Source organism: Haemaphysalis longicornis, unplaced genomic scaffold (genome assembly GCF_048455015.1).
Source record: "Haemaphysalis longicornis isolate Haplotype H1 unplaced genomic scaffold, Haemaphysalis longicornis Haplotype H1 scaffold_485, whole genome shotgun sequence".
Lineage (NCBI taxonomy): Eukaryota > Metazoa > Arthropoda > Arachnida > Ixodida > Ixodidae > Haemaphysalis > Haemaphysalis longicornis.
Genome location: NW_027526382.1, coordinates 78,069 through 104,615, shown reverse-complemented (window position 1 = coordinate 104,615; position 26,547 = coordinate 78,069). Strand labels below are relative to the sequence as shown.

The window sequence follows — 26,547 nt, the reverse complement described above, 5'->3', positions numbered from 1 at the left end:
AGCTGCGTTGGCGACGAGGTCCTTCCGCAGCATCCCCAGGACACGGCTCAGCAGCTCGACGACATGAATGTGAGGAGCACCATTCACCGTTCTTCGCTCTCCCGGTTGCAATCAAGACGTCTGGCGGAGCAGCAGCCGCATGTGGTGGCGCTCACACCTACCCCGCCCAGAGAACGAAGTGAGGACGGGTCCTACCACTTTTCAGACATCACGACGCCCACATCCTTGAACAAAGATAACGTGAGCCTTGGAATGGAGCCCTGCAACAACTCCAAGGTGCCGGTGAAAGACCACATTCCGCTTACCACGATGGGTAACATGAACTACCCCAGGAAGAGAATCTTGTGCCGACCAGAAGGCAAAAAGACGACCGATACCAACATCTTGGGAAACTCATCCACAAACGTTTATGAAGAATCCATTGAGGATCAGGACATCGTTTCAGCTAAAAATGATGAGGCCGAAGCCAGCGGCGAGGTAGCATCAAACGCCCGAACGAAAGATGAAAAGCACGACGACCATAAGGATACACCTGCTACAGACAAGGATGCTTTTGCGGCAATTGCCGATACCGACAACAAAAATCTGGAAGGCAAGCACGTGGACAAAAGACGGACTTACGCATAAATGAAAACGAGAACCAAATGACCATGAGAGGGAGGAATACCTCCAAACAAACGGACAGCATTGACAGCAGAACACGCCGCTTAGAAACGCCGGAGAGGATCTTTCTGAAATATGCAGTGAAGAATTCCTCATCAATGGAAACAAGCTTTGCTCTAGCACTGGCCAGAAAGAAAGAGAACCGAACCACGAGACATAACCAACGGGAAGAGACCTGCAACGGACTCTTTAGCCTTTCGTGGGTCTGTCGAGACAGAGCCAGGGGCCCACGCAAACAGCTCGGTGGTGCACCTCTTTGCAGTGTGGCCGAGTGTAGAGACGTAAAACATCAAGCAAAAAGCTGAGACCTAGGTCACCGGCCAATCCACTACCAAACCGAGGAGGACAGCCGCTGAGTGGAAGTGAAGGAAGAAGCGGGGAATCCGTCCTGGGGAGAACAAACATGGCGTCTTGAGAATCGGACGTGGTTATATATACATATACATACATACACATATACATATATATACATTTACATATACATATACATATACATAGTAGGATTCTACATTTCACACACTAGTTATTTCCCACCCCGCAGACATCCGCGCTCAGCAAACATGCCTTGCGAGCGCCGGCTGCGTACGGGTCCGTTGTTTGCGGAAGCAGACAAAGGCAGGAGGCGGAGAGGGCAAAACACCATATGGCAGCATTTATTGCAAAGTGCAAATCAAATATACTGCATACAGACTACTCGTAGGCCATAACGGTAACACTGGGAGCGTGGCATTAAACAACGCTAGAGATCGAGATGGTTTGAATCACCGATGGCATACCGGAGCAGCGGAGCGCTGCGCGTGCGAGCGCGGTTGCAGTCTCCAAGCTCGCCCGGACACGTCCCATTGTGGCGCGTTTCCCAGGTCCGGACTGGCCGCCGAAACGTCCGCGCGCCACCGCATCCCCAAGACAAGAGAGCGTCCTCTCGTCATGCGACAACCCACCAGACCTCGCCATTTGGTGGCGCTAGTGCCGAAAAGAACTGGTTCTCAGGTAAGGCAGAGGGGAAAAGGGTCAACGCCTCCACCCTGGCGACAACGAAGACTCCGGTCGCTGGCGCCCTTTCGTATGGTTCCCGTCGCGCGAGCGAGGCGCATTGTGCAACGCCAGCCGCGATGGGAAGCTAGCCAGAAAGGGGTTCGCGTGAAAGTCGCGATCCCCACATCCCTCCCTCCTAAATTTCTTGCGTACGCCGGCGAGAGCTGACTACAGGACTAGAGGCGACGGAAAGTTCGTTCGTTGATTAAATCGTTAGTCACTGCATAGCGTTCCCTATGCCGGCTTCCGCTTGTCCAATGCCACCGCTGGCAGTGTTCCAGCAGGCGCGGTCATCACCCGCTGATGTCTGCAGGCAGGTAGATCCGTGAAGAATCGCACCAGCCAGCCCAAGCAAGCGTTGCTAAGGTGGCGGTGCATCCGTGATGGCCCGTGGCCGCAAAGTAGAGACTGCCGACTCCCTCGGCCAGGCTGCACCACGCCGCTTCAGCAGGCTCGCCAGCTGCAGACGACCCGTCGTCCGGCGCAGTAGTCAGCAGCATAAACACGCTCCATCATGTGGTCCAAGCCTGGGTGGCTCAGCTGCACAAAGAAACTCCCCGCACCTTCAGTGTAGGGCAGAAAAATAGCTCTCCGAACGCACCGCCTTTGTGGCGCGATGCTAATGACAACTGCCAAGTTGTCAGCATTGTCATCGCTCTGTTAATGTCAACAAAGCCTAATAAATTGTCCAAACCCTAAAATGTACACGGCGGGAAAAAACAGGACCGCGTAGCCCCGTAGGAAAAGGGCGCGTGCGCAGGTCGCTATTTATAAAGCCGGTCGTGCTCCGGCACACCGCGCACTCCGGCGCCGCTAGAGCCATCTTATTGGCCGGCGAGTCCTATGCCGTGCGTGCAATGCTTTTACTTTTTTTTTTATTAATGCGTGCTCGATTCGAAGACGTTTGTTGTGCACTTTCGGCGTTGAGAGGCCGCGATATGGATTTACGCGACCTATAGTGCGAGAGCCGTCTGGAAAAACTAACCCGACCTGGGCAATGGTCGTGCTTACGCGAGAAACGCGCAGCGCCCCGCGTCGTATGTTGCACCTGGGCGTCAATATTTGTGTAAAGCACAAAGCTACATAACAAGCTGCCAGCCGGCGCCCGCGCGACTGCACAAAGGCAATCGTAGGTAAAAACTGTCGTCAGCTTATTTTAAGCAACGCACGCACATACCGCGGTTTGCTTGCGCATGTTTACGCCATTTGTTTAGATACTCTTATTTATCATCGCTAGGTAGCTACTCCAGGATACTGATTATTAAAACCAAACAAGCCGCGGATCTCGTTAGGGGCGAACGGATCTGATAGTACGGTGAAGCTAGAATGTCTAGTTCATATCGTAGCATCGCCCCCGCTCCCCCGCCGACCTAACGCTTGTCATATTCGACCCGCAGCCGTAGGACACCGCGGGACGCTGCCGCTTCCCTCCATTTATTTAGCCTACGCAGGAATTTAGATCAGGTCATAATATAGTTTTACACATACAATTTCATTACCCAACAGCGCTTGCGCAAGATTATTCAGCTTACATTTGAAGTGACCCCAGTTTGCGAACTGTAGTGAAGCAATATTCAGTCAACTGGGGCGGGTTGACTGAGCCTCTCCCTCACACAAACCACTAACAACTCCACAATTCCGTAAATATTTTAAAATGACTGCAAACCAAGCAGCCTCATCAAGAAATGAGCATGACTAAGTCCTAGGAATACCCATGCACGCTCCAAACGAAAAATATGACGCGTTGGGTGCGCGCAACACTTTCGAGGAACAAATCAAGGTGCAAGCCGTGCAACACACTGCGCACCTGGAGCACCTCACCAAGATAACCGCGAGCAGACACCTATTAGACAGCCTCCGCATTTTACATGAGAAGACCGCCTTCGACAAGATCTCCACCCCTGCGGAGAGAGCTGTGAGTCCAGGAACTCGAGGAAATCTGCACGTTGTTTGTATCGACACAGCCACGTGGAGCTATGGTTTCAGCCGCCACCGACTGCTCGAGCAAAGTTCTTGACCCCTGCTCCACCCAAACCAAACACCCGAAGGAGGACGAAGAACTGGCCTTTGCCCTAGCCCGTTCTGGTTCTGCACGTTCTGGTCCATATTTTCATGTTCGCGTTTCATTTGATGCCGACAGTACATCCCAGCATGTAGTGCAACTAGAAATGATCACTTCTTTCGCACTGTGAAGCTGAATGTGTAAACCATGCGATATGGGAAGCAGATCTTGCATTTCAGTAGTTGTTTATTTAGCATTATTTTTAATTGGTTAGCAGTAGTAGTTCAAACCTAGAAGTTCGAATTGGTGTAAACTTGTATTTGATTGCAAAACAAAAAACTGCTTCCCATGTTTCATTCTCCACAACTTCTGGTATCTATTCATGTCTTGCAGGCAATCTTGTTGAATATTTTTTTTCTACTGTTCTCATAAACAACCAAGGAATTTTTTTAAATTAACACAGAAACTAGTTGCCTCACATCAAAACTAATTAGATATTTGAAATCAGCTAAAAAAACTGAACAAGCCTATGAAGTTTCATCAGAATTGGTTGGAAAGCAAAAAAAAAAGATGTTTCTGGAACCAGTGTTTCCTTAAATGGAAAGCCTACAAAACGGCCCTTCGACTGCCCACCTTTACACCCTCACAAAAACTCTTGGGCACCCACAACACAAACTCACTCAAGTTCACCTTCAACTTGCCACCTAGCATAATCAGAAGTTCCAAGCAAGAAAATTGACCCAGAATGCAATACTGCACCGGCTAAGGAAATGATTACACACTTGGTGAAGGGGCGTGTTGGATATTGAAATGAACTTTACATGAAGTTTTATTCACCACGCATAAAATTAAAGGTAGAAACTAGTAGACACACTATGCAGAAACTAGCAGACACCCGAGACAAACTATGTCACTGCGATCGCTAATCGGCTATAGTGTCAGCTCTCAGATTTTTTTTAATTAAGATTCGGGATTGGATGGGAATAATACACACGCCTAAAATGCGATCCCAGTACGCATCCCCGTCGCCAGTGTGTTTTATGGTTCCAGGTGAAGGTGGGCCTTGTGAATGCGTTGTGGCTTTCTACTTAGAAAGCCGACTCGGTAGCCGACCTGCAAACCTAGCAGCTACTGTAAATGCTGAAACGTTTATGTACGTATTGAAAACCTTTCAACACAAGTATTTGTACAATGTTAAATTGTATATGTATTTCTAAACATTTTCAAAATTCGCAGATCTAAAAATTTCGATTTAAAAAGTTCTCGGGCGTTATCAGCAAAACCGTTTCTCGTCAAGGTGCTTTAAGTGATGCCCTTTCATTTGGGATAGAGAATATATACTCGACAATAATCGGTTGTCTGTCCCTTTAAGACGCCTCACTTTAATGCACCATGAGTTGCACTTGTAAGAAGGCGCGTGCTAAATGTAATGGGGAAACGTATTGTGGCGCGGAAACTATCAAGGCCGCGCCATAATTGAGGACGCATGCACCTATTGCTTCTGTAAGTCAGGTATGAATGAGCACAGCAAAAGTTACATAAACTACGCAGCGATTCGTGCTGGCACGCATACGAACAAATCAGGAGCAAGGATAATCAAACGGCCCATATTCAAAGCTTTCATAGCTTGAGACTTGTCATATGGAACTACTCTATTCAGAAGTTGCTTGTAATCGGTCGGCCTGAATTTGTAGTTGGGATAACATACTCTGCACGCGAAACAATACTATCACAGCCGTGATATACTATTATAGTTACAAAAAATCGCGCCAATCCACCCCGTGAATGTGGTTGGAAAGCAAAGCTGTAAACGACAATCATATCGATTACCCTTGCGACGTCGCTTAAATTCACTCACATCGCTCTACAAATAGTAAAACCAGAGAGAAGTGAAATGCACTTAACCAAACCATTTAATACTTCAAAGAGATATTCTTGGAAAGGTTAAATCAATGCATGATGCATGAACGGTGTTTGGTGTAGCACATGAGTGGAAACTTTTTTGATAAAATTAAAGTATGCTCCAACCCGGTGTTAGACAATCTGACTTCTCCGTCTCTGCGCCGCGGACGGAGGCGACGAGATTTGCGGCAGAGACGGAACAGGAGGAGGAAGAAATACTTCAGTTCAGACTTCTGAACGGCCCAGAGTGCAGCCCTGGGGAGTTATTCCTTCTTCTGTGGGGCCCATATGCATTCCGCGCGGCCTGTGTTCTGTCCACCCGCTGAAGCTGGGTAGGTAGAGAGGGCCTGGACAGCAGCATCTCCCATTGCTCTTGTTGGGTTGTTGAACGAAAGGGAGGAGGGTGCTCAGGGCTAAAGTCGCACACCCCGATTACTGGGCGGAGTGTTCCTACTTCTGAGCAAAATTTACATTCAGCGTCGTAGCGATACGGATGCATTAAGTGAACACGCGTAGGCTGTGGGAAGGAGCCCGGATTCCATGAGCCGTAGGGCAGTTTGTTGTTCTCTGGAAAGGTTAGGGTAAGGCGAAGGTACGGTCTGTCTCAGAAGGCGACAATGCTGGGTTATCTCCCTGAACGTGACAAGCGGGTGACTGTCCTCGTGCAGCTCCATAGCACGGGAGGTAAAAGCGCAGGCTTGTTAGGTGGGTGTACTTGTTGCCCTTCATTGAAGCGTGAGGGGGTGTCCAGATGAGCTGAATAGAACCGTTTGGGGAGTGGTTTTATAACACGCAGTGCAGGTCAGGACACCCAACCCTTCTGGTAATTCCAGTAGGCTTGATCGATGACTACCCTCCAAACCCCTGGTTGAGCGAGAGCCAAGGTGATGGCTGCCTCTTCTGCTGCCGTCATTTCTTGGGTCCTAAGCGAGGTACACGCAAGGAGGTTGGTTCTGGAGGTAGCCACGATGATGGCGTATTGCTGCCCTCGATGTTTGTAGGCGTCTGTGTAGATAACTGCATGATCCCTACCGAGGGTGGTGTTTAGCGCTTGAGCCCGTGCTTTCCCGTGACCCTCGTCATGTGAGGGGTTCATATTTCTAAGCAATGGGAGTATCTTTAGATTTAGTCGCCAAGAGTCTGGGAGTATGTCAAGCGGAGTGACATTCTGGGCTGCCCAGCCAATCTGGTGAAGCATGCGGTTACCCATCGCAGTTCTGAGTCGGACCTTCTGGTTAGAAAGATGGCCTTCTATCAGCTCTTCCACCGTGTTGTGGAGCCCCGTGCTAAGCAGCCTCTGTGTGGACGCACTCATGAAAGACCAATAGCCTGCTCAACCGCCTTTCTAATCATTATGTAAAGCATCTCTATGTCTTCCTTGTCGAGAAGAAGACAGGGGGTTGACGTAAGTGACTCTCGAGAGGACAAAAGCTTGAATTAATCGAAAGGTACCAGATTCCTTTAGGCCCCGCTTCTTGGTGGCAACTCGCCTGATCATGTGTATGATTTCATTAATGCTGTCTTTTAGGCTCTGCAAGGAGACGTCACTCTTGTTGTTAGCCTCGAGATGTAGGCCCATGATCTTGATGCTGGGGCTTGGAGTGATAGACTGGGCATCAAGGAGTATTTGAATGTATTCCTTGGTTTGGCGTGAGGGCGGACGACAAGGTGCTGTCATTGTTTACGTGAACACTGGAGGCCACAGGCTTTAGCAGATTGGCGTACTAGAAGTGAGATGCCATGCATTGGTGTGAGCTTCCTTTAATTTTTGTAACTCTTAGCACATGCGCAAGGTGCGCACAGGGCCGCTAGACGGGTGCGAGTGGTCGTGTGACGCTTTCACGTGGCATTCAGCGAGAAGGCGGGGGGTAAACCCGTAGATGTGCTTGGTGAGTACACCACATGTCTTCCCGGTCTTCGCGTGGGCTCGTAGCTAAATCGGTAAGACAACGGGCTCTCGCTTTGTAAGTCTATTAGTTCCAGGTTCGAGTCCTGGCGGTGCCACTAAATTATTTTATTTGTTCGCTGGAGTTTTCTGGTGACACCAACGGTCGCGAAAGAACCCTTGGGGGGTAGAGGTAGAAAGCTTTGCTTTAAAACATCACTGTAGAAAGGACCAATTAAATGTAGGTACCACCTCCAGGGAGGCCCGGAGCCGTTGCGCATTACTGGCTCTATGGAGTGGAATCATGGGCATGGAGTGGAATACAACACATACTGCAGGCATTTTTTACAGCAAAGCTGTATACCTCTACCCCCCCCCCCCCCCAACGGTTTCATCGACGTGAGCAAAAACGATCCCTGTGGGCAAAAAATGCCCGCCAATCCACCCTATGAAGGTGGTTTGAAAACGAAGCTGTAAACGACACCCACAGTGATTACCCATGCAATGTCACTTGAATTCACACACGTGGCTCTACAAAAGATAAAACCAGAGACAAGTGAAATGCACTTAACCATACCCTTTCTTGCATGTTCTTTGTTAAGGTTAAATGAATGCAGGATTTATGAACGGTGGTTGGTTGAGTTGTATCGGTGTAGCACATGAGTGGACACTTTTTTTGCAAAATGAAGGAAACTCAAACCCGGTGTTAGACGATCTCACTTCTGTTTCCGTCGCTTCCGACAGAGGCGACGGGATCGGTGGCAGAGACGAAAGAGAAGTGCGATGCCATGCGTTGTTGTGAGATTCCTTTTATATTTATATAACCGCATCCTAGCGCATGCACAAGGAGCGCATACGGCCGCCACACGTGCCGTGAGCGGAGCGCACAGCGGCGCGAAAGGTAGCGTGACGCTATCACATGGCATTCAGCGAGAACGCAGGGGGTAAACCCGCAGATGTGCTCGGTGAGTGCACCGTCTGTCTCCCGCGTGGGCTCTCTCCGTGTGATACCTAGCCCTTCGGTGAGCAACATTAGGTTGGGTTTTGTTACCGACGTCTCCATCATGACTGCAGATAACAAAAGTTCCGCTCTTAGATGTACTGCTTATATCTAGAAAAGTCAAAAATCCTCGACTACCAAGCAAATTGCGTTAGTGCTCACATGAAGTCAAACAAGCCGATATCAGTGGGCATGGAAGTGCAGCAACGATGCGCATCTACAGCGACCCTTTCGCTTTTGTTGTGCAGATTTTGACCTTCCTTGCCTCGTGGAAAATTCTTCCGCTCCCGGCTAAGACACTGCAGCCAACTGCGCAACTCGGCGGCCAAGGCTTCCAGGCGTTGCATTCTGCAGTAAACACTCCGGACTGCCAAGCGCAGCAACCGTTTTTGTGGAACGACTCCCCGGCCCTCTGCGCACCGCCGTCATCCAAAGTGACCGACGCATCACCGCAGCTCTACTTAAACAGCTGGGACCCGAGGATCGCCTTCAGTGGGCATGGAAGTGCAGCAACAATGCGAGTCTACAGCAACCCTTTCGCTTTTCTTGTGCAGGTGGGTTCTGCTCCTTCCCTTTATAGCAAAAGATCAAACAATGTTTGCTTGCTGCTGCTTCCATGCCCTTGTGTAATGATTGCTGTGACAAGCGAATGTGTTCATGTTGTAAAACTGCTGATGATGTCTGGCGATATTGAACCAAACCCCGGCCCCCCAAAGGATGTTCCTGACAAACACTACAACGAGCTGCTTTCCCTTATTAAGTCATTGCATAACAAGATAGATGTAAAGCACGATGAACTGATGGAGTCTATTAATGAAGTGAAAGAGGCGCAATCATCCCTTGAGCAACAGATTACGGATCTCGATAATAGGCTTTCGGAAGTTGAAAAACATGTCAGCTGCCCCGAAGGGCTGCCCACACAAAATTATCAACCACAAGTACTGGCGCTGAACCAACGGCTAGATGACTTTGAAGATCGTTCACGAAGGGAGAATTTATTTCATTGCCTTGCAGACAGCTCTTCCGAGACGTGGGCACAACCACAAGAAAAGGTTTGTGCAGTTCTGAATTCCGTATTGAACCTAAACTTGACTACTAGCGACGACCGAATATCTCGCGCCCACAGGTTAGGCAAGTTCATTCCTGGTAAATGTCGGCCAATTATTGTAAAGTTCTCCTCATCCAAATGAAGAAACAGCATCTTGAATTCCAAAAAAAAAGCTGAAAGAGTCTTACGTGGTCGTGATCGAAGATTTTTGCAGGGCAACGAGGAGCATGAGAAAAAAAATCGCGCCAATCCACCCTGTGAATGTGGTTGGAAAGCAAAGCTGTAACCGGCACCCAAAACGATTACCCATGCGACTTCACTTAAATTCACTCACGCCGCTCTACATTACGGAAACCAGAGGGAAGTGAAATGCACTTAACCACACCCTTTATTACTTCAAAGAGATGTTCTTCGTAAGGTTAAATCAATGCATGATGCATGGACGGTGGTTTGTTGAGTTGTATTGGTGAAGGGCATGAGTGGAATTTTTTTTATGAAATAAAAGGAAGCTCAAACCAGGTGTTAGAAGATCTCACTTCTCCGTCGCTGCCGCCGGGGACGGAAGCGACAAGATCGGCTGCAGATACGAATGAGGTGGAGGAGGAGGAGAAGAAGGAGCAAATACTTCTATTCGGATTTCTGAATGGCCTAGAGCGCTGCTCAGGGGAGTGGTTCCTTCTTCACTGGAGCCCATATGCAGTTCGCGCCGCCTAGCTCTGTTCACGAGCTGATGCTGCTGATGCTGGGTAGGCAGAGAGGGGCTGGACAGGAGCACCTGCCATTGCTCTTGTTAGGTAATTTACGGAAAGAGAGGAGGGTTCTGAGGGCTAAAGTTGCACACCCCGATTATTTTGTTGCGGAGCGTTTCTACTTCAGAGCAAAATTTACATTCAGCGTTGTAGTGATTCGGGTGCATTAGTGAAGGCGCGTCGGGTGTGGAAAGGAGCTGGATTGTATGAGCCGTAGGGTAGTTTGTTGTTCTCTGCAAAGGTCAGGGTAAGGTGAAGGAGGTTAGTCCTGGAGTTCGCCACGATGATGCCGTAGAGCTGCCCTCGATGTTTTGAGGCGTCTGTGTAGATAACTGCATGAGCCCCACCGAGGGTGGTGTTGAGCGCTTGAGCCCGTGTTTGTCGGCGACCCTCGTCATGTGAGCGGTTCGTATTTCTAAGCATCTCTAGTTCTTGTCGGCAAAATTCCAGCACTACATCAAGCGGAGTGACATTCTGTGCTGCCCGGCAAATCTAGTGAAGGATGCGGCGACCAGTTATGCTCAGTCGTAACTTCTGGTTAGAAAGATGGCCCTCTACCAGCTCTTCCACTGTATTGTGGAGCCCCGTGCTAAGCAGCCTCTCTGTGGACACACTCATGGGAAGACGAAGGGCCTGCTCAACCGCCTTTCTAATCATTATATAAAGCATCTTTATGTCCTCCTCGCCGAGAATAAGGCAGGGGTTGACGTAAGTGATTCTCGAGAGGACAAATGCTTGAATTTAATCGAAACATATCGGATTCCTTGAGGCCTCGCTTCTTGGTGGCAACTCGCTTGATCATGTGCATGATTTGATTGATGCTGTGTTTGAGGCGCTGCAAGGATACGCCACGCTTGGTGTTGGCCTGGAGATGTAGGCCCAGGATCTTGATGCTGGGGCTTGGAGTGATGGCATGGCCATCAAAGGGTATTCTAATGTGCTCCTTGGTGTGTCGTTTGGCGCGAGGGCGGACGACAAGGAACTGCCATTTTTTACGTGAACAGTGGAGGCCACAAGCTTTAGCACATTGTCGTACTAGAAGAGAGATTCCATGCGTTGGCGTGAGCTTCCATTAATTTTTGTAACTCCTAGCACATGCGCAATCCGCGTACAGGGCCGCTAGACGTGCCGTGGGTGAAGCGCACAGCAGCGCGAGATGTCGCGTGAAGCTATCACGTTGCATTCACCGAGAATGCAGAGGTAAACACGTTGGTGTTCTTGGTGAGTGCACCTCCTTTCTTCCCAGTTTCTGCGTGGGCTCGTAGCTAAATCGGTAAGACAACAAGCTCCCACTTTGTTATACCAGTAGTACCAGGTTCGATTCCTGGCGGTGCCGGTGAATTCTTTTATTTGTTCACGGGAGTTTTCTGGTGACACCAACGGTCGCGAAAGAACCCTTGGGGAGTAGAGGTAGAAAGCTTTGCTTTAAAAAGTTGTACGAGTACGGAAAGGATAGCGGCCAGCAGTTTACCATTCGCTATAACAAGCTTTACCTGAACAAAAAGTGCTATGTCTACTCTCCTGCTACCGATAGCATATGCGAACTGGAAACGAACAAGCCAAGGCAGATCGATGATACGTCCGGGGGTTCAGATACCGTGTCATCCTAACATCTGACCCGCGCCCAAAAAATAACGACAAGAACCTGTCAGTCTTATTTTCAAATGTGCGCAGCGTCACTAACAAGCGCGATGCCTTGTTTTCCCTTTTTGATGACTGCGCTGCAGACATAGTAGTCCTAACGGAAACTTGGTTGTCAAATGAAACGGCAAACTCGGAATTGTTTTGTTGCGATAAAAATTACTTTGTATACCGAGCTGATCGTTGTAATCAACCTGGTGGCGGTGTATTGATCGCTGCAGCCGATTGTCTCACTTCCAGTATGGTGATAACAAATTCAGTCTTAGAAATTATCTGTGTTTCGATATACTTAAATAATCAAGACGCCCTGTTTTGCGCCTGTTATCGTCCGCCCAATGCTACATCTGACTTTTGTGACAAAATACATGACGTTCTTAACAACCTGGTCTTGAAATTTCCACATGCGCCGTTGTTCTTGCTCGGGGACTTTAACTTCCCCAAAATAAACTGGTCAGTGCCCTGCTCTGCTTACAGTAATCTATAAGGAGATAGTACTACATTTTTTAACATGTGTCTCGACTTTAATTTGACTTAGCTAGTTGACAAACCAACCAGAGTGGGTCCGACGTCCGCTAACATACTAGATCTGGTCCTGAGAAATGTTCCAGATCTTGTGCGACTCCTAATTTTCCTTCCTGGTTTAAGCGCTCATTGTTTCATTCATTTTACCTTAGAAGCTGAGGTTTCGCGCCGGCTACCACACAGTAAAGCAATAAGAAATTACGCCAAAGGAGACTACGCTTCAATTAATATCGATGCCAACATGGTAGGCTTTTTTGATCGCACGGTTGAACACAGTTGGCACTTGTTTAAAGAAAAAGTTACGTTTTTGACTAACAAATATATTCCTTTAGTTGTTATTTCTGGCAAGCAACGCTCACCTTGGTTCACATCTGATCTAAAACGACTGCAAAACCTAAAGAAACGCTCATTTCGTGTAGCCAAACGCAAAAATGATACATCCCGCTGGTTTGCTTACAAAAATATTTCCGACGCTTATCGTGCAGCCATAAAAAAAGCAAAGGACGTCTTTTTTACAAACACTCTCCCCTCGCTTCTCCAAAGTAACCCAAAAATGTTTTGGAAGACAATTATACCTAATAAAAAAGAACTTATATCTCTTAGATATGCTGACAACCAGGTCATGCGCAGTGACGAATGTTGTCGCGTTCTGAATCAAGTATTCGCCAAGTCGTTTTCGAATTGTCCTGCGGATGTTGTGCCGCAATTATGCGATTACAACTTTTTTCCTATGGATCCTATTGTAGTAGATCCTGTTGGAATTATGAAGCTGATTCATGACCTTAAACCTTCCAGTTGTGGCGTAGACGAAATTAATCCCAAGCTCTTAAAAAACACCGAAGTTTATTCGTCAATAATCCTGCCACACATCTTTTTTCAATCCCTTCAGTGATGTGCTGTGCTAATTGATTGGAAGGTGGGGAAGGTCGTCCCTGTTTTCAAATCCGGTATCCAAAGCTCTCCTTTAAATTACCGGCCAATAGGCAGTTTTAGCATATCGTTACCGTGTTTACGTTATCGTTTACCGTGTTTGCGGGAGAAGACTGCGCAGCGCGAGAGTTGCCGCGAACGGCAACTTACCGGCACAGGCTTCACCGTCGCCAGCGCTTCCGGCAACACGGTAAACGGTAACGCAAACACGGTAACGATATGCTAAAACTGCCTAATATCGTTAACGTTTATTTCCTGTAAACTTTTAGAGCACGTCATTTATTCTAACCTTCTATCATTCCTGGAATCCAACTCCTTTTTCAGCCCATTTCAACATGGCTTTCGGAAAAATTACTCATGCGAAACTCAGCTTCTAACATTCACACACGACGTTGCATCAGCTCTGGATCGCGGTTCATCTGTAGACTGCATCTTTGTAGATTTTCAAAAAGCGTTTGGCAAAGTGTCTCATCAATTATTACTTCTTAAGCTCAGTACCCTAAACATTGACCCTAATGTGTTTAAGTGGATAGAATGCTTTTTGACCAATCGCACCTAATTCGTGACTGCTAACGAATGCAATTCTCCCCCTACTGATGTTAAATCCGGTGTACCACAGGGTTCGGAGTTAGGTCCTCTGCTATTTTTAATATTTATTAACGACCTTCCTAATGGTATAAATTCCCCCATAAAATTATTCGCTGATGATTGCGTAATTTCGCGAAATTTGTGACCGAACGGACAACTTTAATTTACACGCCGACCTCGACACTGTCTCTAAATGGTAAATGCAAAAGCATGACCATTACGCGCAAACGTTATTCCCAGCCCTTTAATTACAAAATTACCGGAGCCACTCTCGAATACGTTACATCCTACAAGTATCTTGGTGTTCATATCAGCAATGACTTAACATGGCACACACACATTAATTATGTCTGCAGCAGCGCAAACCGTTCCTTAGGATATATTCGCCGTAATTTCTCTCATGATCCATCCCCCCTCAGGTTAACACTTTATCGGACACTAATTCGCCTTAAACTAGAGTATGCCTCGGCAATCTGGGACCCTGCACAACAAAACCTAATTTCTCTTCTGGAATCTGTACAAAACCGCTCAGCTCGATTTATACTTTCCGACTACTCCCGTACCTCCAGTGTTTCACTAATGAAAAATAACCTGGTTCTACCAAGCTTGCACCATCGCAGAAAAATTTCACGACTCTCTCTGTTTCACAAAATCTATTTCCATAACCCATCTATAAGACGCGACCTTTTCTCACGGCCCACGTACATATCATCCCGCATCGACCATCCGTTCAAGGCAACAACGTTCCATCTGGCCGCACCAACGCATTCTCAGATTCATTTCTCCCCAAAATGTCTGAGGAATGGAACCACCTTCCCCACCACATTGTGTCCATTGAAGATCCGGCATCATTCAAGAATGCACTTTCTGTACATGTAATGCAGTAACCTGGTTTCCGGAAATATGCTTGTGTTTACATACTGCCTGTACTTCTACACTGTTACCTGTTTTCATGCACTGTACCCACCCCCTCTGTAACGCCGTAAAGGCCCTGAGGGTACTCTAATAATAATAATAATAAAACCGTGCTCTCACCAAATCCGACGCCAAGACCAACGCCGACGTATACGCTCCCTTCCGTCGCCACCGCTGCCACCAGCTGCCTGGACGACCGCCGGCTTGCCCAAGAAGGGAGGCGACGCACGTAGTTCCAGCAACACAATGCCCGTCGTTCCTTCAGCGACGCCTATTTTGTGCGCTACCTAGCCAATCAGAGGGTGGCAAAATAAAAAAAACGAACAAAGCGATTACAACAGCCCGAAGACGGGACACGAGAAAGGAGGAGACAAACATGTGCACTGACTATCAACCACATCTTTTTTATTGCATTAGGGCGCAACCTTTGTACGAAAGAGTCAAATCTACGCAACAATAAATAACAAATAGAAGAAGGCGACGGTGCTGTACGAATTCTTAAAGCACACAATGATGGTAGAAACCCGTATCAATTCGAAAGATATGCGATCCCTTTTCCGTTCACGCGAGACACTAGGCATACGAATACACTCGTCGCAGCATTGTGCGATACAGAAAGCCTCGTGGGTCACGCGTGCCCTTTCTTCTTTTTTTTTTTTTTCCAATGCACAGCAAGCTGACTGCCAGCATGACCCTTTGAGAAAGTTCTCGTAGTCACGCAGGCGATCGTCAATGCAACGTCCTGACAAGACTGCGGGATTTTGTAAACAATTCTGTGCCTGCATTCCACAACCGAGCATATTTCTTTTCGCAAGACTTTTCTGCGTTATGCACTGCGTTCCAAAAAAGTGCGGGCCAATTCACCCTGTGGAGGGCGTTTCGAAAGCGGCGCTTTATACACCACCTACGACGGGTGCCTACGGCCCGGTTGCGTTATTCACACGTTACACTGTACCTGTAACACGTTATTTATTATTTCACTTAAGCACAATGTTCAGAACGGACTGATGACCGGTGTGATACGCACTCAGACTTTGCGTTTTCAGCGCAGTTATATTATTCGTGAAAGTTACCTCAAAGCACATTCCACGTATGGTAGTCGGTTGTTTGGTATCGGTATTGCACACGAGTCCAAACTTTTCGAGGTCTACCTGGACAAACCACTGGTGCACACGGCCGCCACACGTGCCGTGGACGGAGCGCACAGAGGCGCGAGAGGTCGCGTGACGCTATCACGTGGCATTCAGCGAGAACGCAGGGGGTAAACCCACAGCTGTGCTCGGTGAATACACCGTCTGTCTCCCCTGTATCTGCGTGTGCTCGTAGCTCAATTGGTAAGACGACGGGCTCTCGCTCCGTTTCTCTATTCGGTATATGCACGAACAGGAAGCTATCAGTTTTCAGAAGGTACCTTATGCAGGAAACACTAGAGTAGGTGGTGATAGAAAATTCCTCATACGTCTCCTTCGTGAGGAACTCGCTTGGATCGCCGCAACTTCTTTTAACATCTTCCAAGTACATAGGCATGGTAACCTCCAGCCACTCAAGCCTGTCATAGTCAGCATCGCCGTAGTGCCGGACATCGGGGAACTTTTGGCGCAGGTGCCGGGTTGTATTGCTCATGTCCAGAAGTATGAACCCCTGATAGAAGTTCCTCATGAATGTGATGGTGTGGCCTGCAGTTGCGAACAATGGGCTGCATGTGTGCCTGGCTTGTTCTTTTAGGTGTTACAAGGCAGCGGTCACAGCCGGAGGCAGAACTTGAATGGTCCTTCTCACGTTCATCTTTTCGATATTATTCGTATGGACGGGCTTTCGGTGTAGATAACGGACCGGTTTCCCCGTCAGGTTCTCCTGCAGGTCATACACATACTTTAGGTAAGATACCTAAATTTTCCCCTTAGGTCCTACGTCATGAGCGTGCGTTCTTCATTCATCAGCACATCGCAGGAGTCGAAACTTAGGAGTACAGGTTTGTTACAGTCGCACGGGGGTTCTACTTCAAACGCCAGAGTGCCCTGGTCCAGCATCTTCATTTTGACTCGGTGGTGGTCGGTGACAAGTTGCACTATGCGGCAACCACAGGTTTTTTCCTTTTTTCATCACAAAGAGTACTAGCTCGGGAAGCTGACTACCCGTTGGACGTTTAGTGAAGAAGTAGCCTACTGGGATTGCGTACGACGAAGACAATCCACTTAAAACGAAGCAGAGGAGGGAGTGGGCTAAAACAACATCGTTGCTGCTAATCTAACATCCGCTTGCCTAACAAAGCATGCAGTCCCGCTGCTTGTTATACTGAAGCTTTTCCCTAAAGGCCAACTGCACTCAAATTTTCGACGGCGTAAAAATAAGGCCATCCAACAGGGCCAATAAAAAGAGTGCGACATGCAAATATACTGCGTTTCAAGCGTGAATGCGCGCGACGCAAACAGCTCGTGAAGATTGGTGTTTTGGGAACCTAAACTGAAAAACGTGGCCATTACCGGCGGCCGGGCGTCACATAGGTGATGGAACGGAAGCATGCGCATCAGAATCAGAGGCCGCTCACAGCAGCCTCCAAATGCGCGTGATAACGCCGCGTGTCCCATTGTTATTTCCACAGAAGAAGTCCCACTAACGTCTGCCCAAGCTAATGAAGTTAGGCGCAATTCCAACACCACGTTGCTATCGATCAGGATGAAGAAGACCGTCCGACAGTTATTTTTGCATCAGAAAAAGTTGCAGTGACATGTTGGACGCGATAGCGTTACTTTGACGCCGAATGAGCGTTTTGGAAGGGAGTTGCTGCGTTTACAATTTCTGCTTTCCAGTTACCGAAGGTTAGCCAAGACGGTTTTAAATTGCCCTGACACACAAATAACAGACGCCATCTACGCTTGTGTGGCTGAACATGTGGGAGTGAAGGTTGCGGCTGCTTGATCTTGGTCAGTTTCAGCGACAAGGCGACACTATCTGTCGTACAAAGCGCTTATTCCCTCATGCCGTGGCTCGTCTAAGCGTTTTGGTTTTGGTTTTTACTCTACGCTACCTCGAGCAGTATTCGCGGGGTGACCAGTTTTGCCCTTGCGCGCTAGAGGTCAAACCACACCCCCTTCCGTAAGCGCCCGGCAGCGTATTCCCAAACCATATCCCGTAAGGGACCAGGCCGACCCCCCCCCCCCCCCTAAATAGCGCCCCAGCATCGTGATGTCACCGACGTCACTTCCACTGAAGCTGTAGCCAAAATGGCGGCGCCCATTTGAAAGCAGTCCTGCTGTGGCGTCTCAGGCTCTCAGGCATTGCGCTTGCTTTGGATCCCAGGATGCGTGCTTTGACAAACTACGCGCACCGCTACGTATTGCTCAAGTCGTCGCTACGCCTTTGCGAAAGTTCGCTGCACGTTTGCTTTTGTCGTGAGAGGAGCGCAGCGCTGGCGCAGTTAGAATCTCGGTGATTTGCACGTAGGAGGCATTTGCACGCAATCTTTTGGCTGATACCTTCAGTGCTAGGTGCATCTACTCCAAATCATTACGTCCCCAAAGCACTGGAATCGCGAAACAGTAGCCTATAATCGATATCGGCGCTCTGCATGTAGGTAGGGGGTAAGTGATTGCTATCACATGTACTCGCTCGCACGCGTACGGAGTGAATTGGCGTAAAGCTTGCCGACTTACCGCACAATTATTCTTCCAAATCTCCGCCTGCGCGTCGCTTAGGCCTGGGGGGTGCTCTATAAAATAATTTTGCCCTATTTTGAGCATGTTAGATTCGTTTTGCAATAGTGGCCAATAGGCAAGCTCTGAAATTGTTCGACACGTATGCATATTGCGTAAGAATTCTGGCGTGGTGCAGAGGTAGTGCAGAGTGCTTCCCCTTCTCTACACACACGCCCACACAAACATTTTGCAAAGTATATTTCACCTTACGCGCTGCGCTGCAACGGCGTACCCGTACGAAAGCAGTCGCTGTTCGTTTTAATCGAGACAAGCTGCTTTCTCAAGCTGATCCACTTTCAGGCGCGAAAACTCTTTATTCCTTAAAACAAACTGAACGTCTATATGTACCCTTGTTTCATCTTCAAATAGGCAGCGTTGGTATAATGTTGACACATTTTATAGCAAAGTTTTTTTGTTTTATAGCAAAGCACTGATATACTCGCACGATGCTGCTAACGAACTGACTGCACACCGGCATAAATCTTTCGTTGAATGCCGGCGTCACACTTACACGGATGCTTATCAGGTAGGGCAAAATCCAGTCTCAACAGTGTTTCCTGATTAGAACCGCTATCAATCATTGCAGCTCGTTATTCCACATTCAAACAACCGCGCCAAAAAGGGGGTAAGATACTAGCGCCACAGGCGGCTGCTTTACACAACAAAACAAGTGCGAAGCTGTGGCAGATTTGCGAAGCTTATGCGTGGGGAAGGGAATATCGTGAAGGCGGTGTTTTTTAGGACCGCACACAAAAAGAAGAGTAGGTTTTGCTAATAAAGCCGTACAAAATTATTATGAATTCTGCAATTAGTTTGCAAATCTTTTTTAAATTTAAATGTGGAAGAAATTGAGATGCAACTTACTGATTATTTTCAAATTTTCAAATCGGGGGGGCAGTGAATGCCGGGAAACCTCCATGCCAGGAAGCCGTGTTGCACCGGGAATGCACTCTAGCTGTGTTTCAAACCGTTTCCTCTTTTGTGGTATTTGTGTATTTTGTGGCCACCGTCTCGCCCGCTCCTTGTGGATTTGATGCAAATTACCAAAAAAGTTGTCTGTAAACCAAATAATTCGGGCAAGCAATCAGCGACTCGCTTGTTCCCGGCGACACCGCCGCGTTTAGGTAGTTGCTACCATCGTGACCCACAGCTCTTACATACGCAGCCAGCTAACGCCAAGGACGATGCAACTGATGCCGAGAAAAGTACGCTGTAAATTCATTATAAAATACTTGTGACGGGACATGTGTGTGCAAGCAAACACCTTGTAACAGCGACGGAAACGCGTCGCTCACTTATGATCTCACCGCGCGAACTGCTCGTATTGCCTGGTAAATGAATGACGCGAGAACGCTGATTAGATTGCTTCGCCGCACATGCTTAAAAGTATTGTTATGGCCTGCAGTTTGGCTTGATCAGTGCCTATATAGTCATGCCAGGATTTGATTAACGATCACTGTCGTAGCCTGTACTCTGCACGGCTGATGTTTACTTTTCGCGACTTGTCCGCGATGTATGAACGGTATGAACGCGAGTTTTTAACGCCTTCGAGCGGGTTCGGACAAGGCTATATTTAGTTTTCATTAGGTGCTCGGCGGGGTAATTTATAATTGCAGCGTGTTTTGTATGTTTACAGTAAGCCGGCATTTCTCAAGCATCAATTTCGAAACTCACGACTGCTCAAGAAGGCGAGGCTGCGTACGAGGAGGAACACGGCGTTAATGATTTCGGGTAATGGGGATATTTAGAATAGGAGAACCGAGCGTTGGGGGCCCCCAAGAAGTTAGAAGAACCCAAGCGCAACACGCGCGTGCGCGACGGGAGGGCCTTCGCCAACAGCTCGCAGCCGGCTTCGGATGCACGTAATCGGATGTTGGGAACTTTAGGCTTGGCGTCGCAGCAGATATTTCATCGCCGTTAGAGTTGCGAGTGACAGTCACTAACAGAACGTTTCACCGCGCTGGGAACTCTGTAAGCGCGGTGATTTCCGTTGAAGCGATCGACGATCAAGATACCTGCACGGCCTCGGCCGGTTCTTGCGCGCAAGCATAGCCATCCTTCGGCCGCTCGCCGCACCGTGCGTGAACGGGCCGGCGCTGCCGGGACCGACCTCCGCGCGGCCGGTCGGCGTAAATAGCGGCCGATATTTGAGCATCGTTGAAAACCACAGCTGATGACACTACCTATCAGAATTTTTCATGACACTAACATCCACTTTCACCAATCTGGAAATTCTTTTCCACGACTTGTGTGATTTTAAAAAGCGGCAACAAGTTGTTGCTGCCGTGACCTGCGTCGGTTCGAGCCGCACCGTCGGCTGTGCGGGCAGGCACGGCGGCTGCGTGTGCTTCTGCGAGCAGTTAAGGCTTCACGATTTCCTGCTTTATACATTTCTTGCAAACAAGGGAAATCTAGAAACTTCACTCGACGATCGTCGTAGTCCACATTTTTGATCGGGAAACAAGCCGCTGCTTATGCTTCGGTCGCATGCGTAATACACCACCATGCTCATGGTGTTTGCGGATAATCTACCGCAGTTGACACGGTTATACAGTCAACATTAGGTCGAACTGCGCTTGACGCATTGAGAATTAACTTCAAATGAAGGAAATTAACACGAAAATACTTTTAGAACGCGCTTCCTAAGCGAAGTGTCACGCGCAGCAAGCCAACTACGCAGCAAGATAGGAACGGTGATCCTACAAGTGACGTCAAAACGATCGCAGCGCCGGCCTCTCCAGTGGTGGGCCTCGCGGCCAATATGCTCGAGGAGCTTTCCCAGACATGATGTCAGGGAGATTGGCCTAAGATTGTTAAGATGTAACTTTTTTCCAGGTTTGGGAATCATTACTATGTTGGCTGTCTTCCATGTTTCAGGGAGTTGGCCCTTGTTCCAAACATGATTGAAGAATTTGGTGAGTGCTTCTATGGAGGCGTCATCTATGTTTCTTATGATCTTATTTGCGATGCCGTCTGGGCCCGGCGCCGACTTCGGCTTGAGTTCCTGGATAGCCGCCCTGACCTCACTCTCCGAAATCGGTCTGTCGAGTGTGGGGTTCGGCGCACCTTGTTATTTTCCGTTGCGGCTCTTGAGTTGATGCGTTCCTCCAAAATATTTCTCTCGGATGTCTTTGATTAGGTCCTCTTCTGTGCCTTCGTACAGGTGAATAATCTTCTTTAGGTTTACTCCTTGGGCCGTTTTGCTGCCTTCTGGATTAATTAGGTGCCTGAAGATGTTCCAGGTTTTCGCTAAGCTTATCTGCGAGTCCATTCTGTTGCACATGTCGTGCCAGTTTTGTCTCGACAGTTTGTTTGCATGTTCTTCTATTTGCTTGTTTATCGTTGCTATTTTCTTTCTGAGGGTTCTGTTGTGTTTTTGAGAGCCCAGTCCCCGCAGGGGCACCTTGTACGTTCAAGGTGACGGTAGTGGCGGCACCGCGGACCCCGAGCCCATGTGGGTTGGACCCACCCACGCTTTAGGCTGTGCGTGGCTTAGCCGTGTCCAGGGAAAAGGGGATCCTGGTGGCTGAGCCGACACCGAGGTTGTTGTGGACCTTAGGGCCCCTTGGTGGAGGCAACACGCCACTTTGGCCCTCGCTTCTTGTAGACGGCACCCCCGGACTGACCCGGCCGAGGGGGAATCAGCCAGTCGCCCTTTCCTGTCCCCCTCTCCACTCTTTCGCTTTCCTGTCTCCTTTCTCCATCTTTCCTGTCCTCTATTTTTTCTGCTTTCCAATCTCCTCTTCCAGGTGGCAAGGGTTAACCCTGTGTGAATGGCCACCCTAGGTTTCTTTATGCAGGGTTATAGTGGCCACGTATGGCTAACGCAAGTTTGCGTTCCCGTGTTGGGCTCCGAGGTGGGTGGCCAGCATGGCTGCTGAATGTTTAATTGCAAGTCTATGGCTACGACAAAACCTCCTCGTGATCGGGCTCGGAAACGAGTTCGCACCGCAGTAAGCTACCCTGTATCAAGGGTCCCATTCCAACTAAAAGAACAAAGCTTTCCAAGATTTCTTGTTATCAAATCCACCGACAGCCAGTGCCCCCTACGAAAGGCCTCGCCATTCGTAGTCGCTAAAGAACTGGAAGGTGTCCTCGGCGGTAAATTCAGAGCTACAAAGATGTCCTCTGGAGGTATCCTCATTGAATGCGAAAACAAAGCCCAGGCGGATGCAGTGTTTGCAATGCAAAGGTTAGCAAACCTAACTATAAAAGTATCGGCTCACCGAAGCCTAAACTCATGCCAAGGAGTGATTTCAGATCCTGACCTCGCAGACCTCACGGAGGATGAAATCTTAGAGGGCCTGCAAGAGGAAAATGTTACTGCTGTCAGGCGTATCATGATCCGACGTAACGACATTGACATCCCCACTAATCACCTTGTCTTGACTTTCAACTCCACCAAGCTTCCTGAATCCCTAAAACTTGGCTATGTAGTCCATCGAGTCCGTCCATACATCCCAAACCCACGCCGGTGCTTTAAGTGCCAGAGGTTTGGTCACACACTGCAGAGCTGTCGGGGCAAAGAGACGTGCGCCAAGTGCGCGAGTACTGATCATCACGCGAACTCCTGCGCAGCGCAGGAAGTAAAATGTGTCAATTGTGCAGGGCCACACCCTGCGTACTCACGGAAATGCCAGAAATTCCAAAATGAAAAAGAAATAATGTCTATCAAGGTAAGAGAAGGTCTGTCAATTCAAGAAGCGCGAAGACGCTTCTCGTTTGTGCAAAAAGGCACTTTCGCCGAGATGGCGCGCCGGGGGGCCGGGCCGCCTCGGGCATCGGTAGGGACGCAGTTTAGCTCTGCTGACCTGGCCCTTGCCCAGTCTCCCCCCGTGCAGCAGCCAGCACAGCCACAGCCGACTGCACGCGCTCCGGCCCCCGAGGCTGTGCAACCACCGGCCCTCTCTGCTCCGGCTGAGGAGGCCATGGACGTTGTTCCCTCCACCTCGTCCCTTTCAGGGCCCCAAAGGGGCACTGGAAGACACTCTACATCTCTCCTACCCGTGCCTTCTAAAGGTACTGGGAAGAATGCATCCAAGATCCCTGCAAGGAGTGAACCTCCTGCAAGGAAACCACCTGACAAAAAGTAAAAAAAAAAAGTAATTGTACCTCATCCAAAAAAACTAAAATGCCGGTTCCCTTCATACACTGGAACTGTAGAGGTTTAATTCATAACATTGATGATATACATAAGTTGATAGACGAATATGAGCCCCAAGTGGTGGCGTTGCAGGAGACAAATTTAACAAAAAAACATGATAAAATTCTCCGCAGTTATCACCTCCTCAGAAAGGACAGAGAAGAGAGCACCCGTGCTTCAGGGGGTGTGGCTTTGGTTGTGGCACAGGGCACAATTCTAAAGTCAATACAACTTGACACTACACTGGAGGCCGTTGCAGCACAAGTTTATGTCAACAAACTGATCACTGTTGTCTCACTTTATCTGCCACCATCTGATAATGTGTCATTACAGGAACTTAATGACCTTGTTGAGCAACTGCCTGCACCATTTGTTATTATGGGGGACTTTAATGCCCATCACTGCCTATGGGGAAATGACAAAATCGACAGTCGGGGAAAACAAATCGAACAATGGTTGATGAATAACAGCCTTTTTGTGTTCAATAATGGAGACAAGACATTTTTCTGCGGGTACGGGAAACTTTTCTGCGCTAGACCTTTGTGTTGGGTCGCCAGAGCTCGAGATGGACTTTGAGTGGAGTGTAGTGAACGATCCACACGGAAGTGACCACTTTCCCGCCTTGTTGCGAGACGTGCAGCCACTTCCAGCCCTCAAAAACTGTCCACCCCGATGGAGGCTCGAGAGAGCAGACTGGGGAAAGTTTAAGGATCTGGTCAGTTTTGAGGGATTTGACATGAGCAGTATGTCCATAGACGAAGCAAACGCCTACATTTGCGAGGAACTTGTCAAAGCTGCTAAAGTAGCCGTCCCACAATCATCTGGCCGAATCCCTAAGCGGCCAAAGCCGTGGTGGAATGATGCCTGTCGCGAAGCCCGGAAAAAGCAAAACAAGGCCTGGGGTGTGTTCAGACGGTACCCTACCATGGACAACTGCCTGAGCTTTAAGGCTGCCCGAGCTGCTGCCAGAAAAATCAGAAAAGAAGCAAAAAGAAACTCGTGGCAAAACTTTGTAAGCACAATAAACACTACCACTCCCGCAAAAAAAGTCTGGGACCATGTACGCAAAGTCAAAGGCATCTACAGAAGGTTTACGGTACCACTTTTTTCTACCGACGGTGGGAACGATTTGTTGCAAACGCAAGCGGATGTTTTAGGTGCCCACTTTTCAGATGTTTCTAGCGATAAAAATTACACACAAGAGTTCATGAGACATAAGGCTAGTGCTGAAAAGCTCAGGATTAAAAATACTAGCAACAACACTGAAGACTATAACCAAGAATTTACATTGTACGAACTTAAAAGAGCACTAGCTCAGTGCAAGGCTACTTCTGTTGGCCCTGACCTTATTCACTACGCCTTTCTACAACACCTAAATGATAGCTGCTTAGAAGTGCTTCTGAAGTTCTTTAATGAAATCTGGAAAACGGGTAGGCTGCCCAAAGCATGGAAAAAGGCTGTCGTAATTCCGTTACTGAAAGATGGCAAGCCACCCGACTGTCCATCAAGCTACCGACCCATAACGTTGACCAGCTGTCTGTGCAAGACATTTGAGCGGATAGTCAATTTTAGATTGGTCTTTGTTCTCGAACGTTCAGGTTACTTAGATAGGTTTCAATGTGGTTTTCGGCAGTTTCGGTCTACAACTGACCACCTTGTTCGGCTTGAAACAATGATACGAGATGCTTTCGTTAACAACCAGTTTTGCCTTGCTGTCTTTTTTGATATGGCTAAGGCTTATGATACCACTTGGCGGTATGGAATTCTGCAGGATATGGCAGCAATGGGAATCAGAGGGCGAATGTTTTCATGTGTACAAGATTTTCTTCAAGAACGAACCTTTACTGTGAGGCTGGGCAATGCAGTCTCCCGTTCTTTCAGCCAGGAAAATGGAGTACCTCAGGGTAGTGTGCTAAGTGTGACACTCTTCGCCATTAAAATAAATTCCTTGGCAAAGGTTATTCCTCGACCGGTTATGTACTCCCTTTACGTCGATGACCTGCAGATTGCCTTTTCGTCATGTAACCAATCAGTCTGTGAAAGACAAATCCAGACTACGGTCAATCGGTTGAAACGATGGGCAGATGAAAACGGTTTTCGCTTTTCTCGTGAGAAGTGTGCATGTGTGTGTTTCACGCGGAAACGAGGTATTCATGCCAAACCTGCAATAAAAATCAGGGATATGCTCGTTCCAGTACACAGTGAGCACAAATTCTTGGGCATCATTTATGACTCCAAATTAACGTTTGGGGCTCACATAAAGACACTCAAAATGACCTGCATGAGGACACTTAACATATTGAAAATTTTGTCGCACAAGTCATGGGGGGCCGACCGTGCATGTTTGCTCCGAATTTACGGCTCACTTGTACGGTCTCGTCTTGATTATGGCTGTATTGTTTATGGGTCAGCTCGCCAATCTGTTCTCACCTCACTCGATCCAGTGCACAACTTGGGCCTCAGACTTGCGTCAGGTGCATATCGTACCTCCCCTGTTGATAGTCTTTACGTTGAGTGCAATGAGTGGCCTCTGCAGTACCGTCGAGCGTACCTAAGTGGAGTATATGCAGCCAAAATAGCATGCATAAATGACCATCCTTGTGCCAGAGAATTGTTTGAAAATAAGTACAAGAAGCTCTATGAGAACAAACCAAGAGTGGTCCGCCCTCTTGCCCTCCGTTTGGAGGAGCACATGACTCTGTACTCTTTCAAGATATGCTCGACAACTCTTCTGAGTTTCTCGGACGCTTTAGCCCCTTGGGACTATAGTGCTGTCAAATGTGACCTGTCGCTGTTAAAATACGACAAGAAAGCTTTTCCACACCAGCT

At 48.3% G+C, this 26,547-nt stretch overlaps 1 long non-coding RNA gene across 2 annotated transcripts; it reads right to left on the bottom strand.

Annotated features, from left to right (window-relative positions):
* Positions 1–1,287: 1,287 nt before the first annotated feature.
* On the bottom strand, positions 1,288–15,198 carry LOC144137720 (uncharacterized). Of its 2 annotated transcripts, none has more exons than XR_013315719.1 (2): positions 15,001–15,198; positions 1,288–2,261 (listed from the first exon to the last, which is right to left on the bottom strand). It is a non-coding gene; the product is annotated as an uncharacterized LOC144137720 (long non-coding RNA). The 2 variants fall into 2 exon arrangements; XR_013315718.1 differs by having other exon boundaries at positions 1,288–2,238.
* Positions 15,199–26,547: the final 11,349 nt, after the last annotated feature.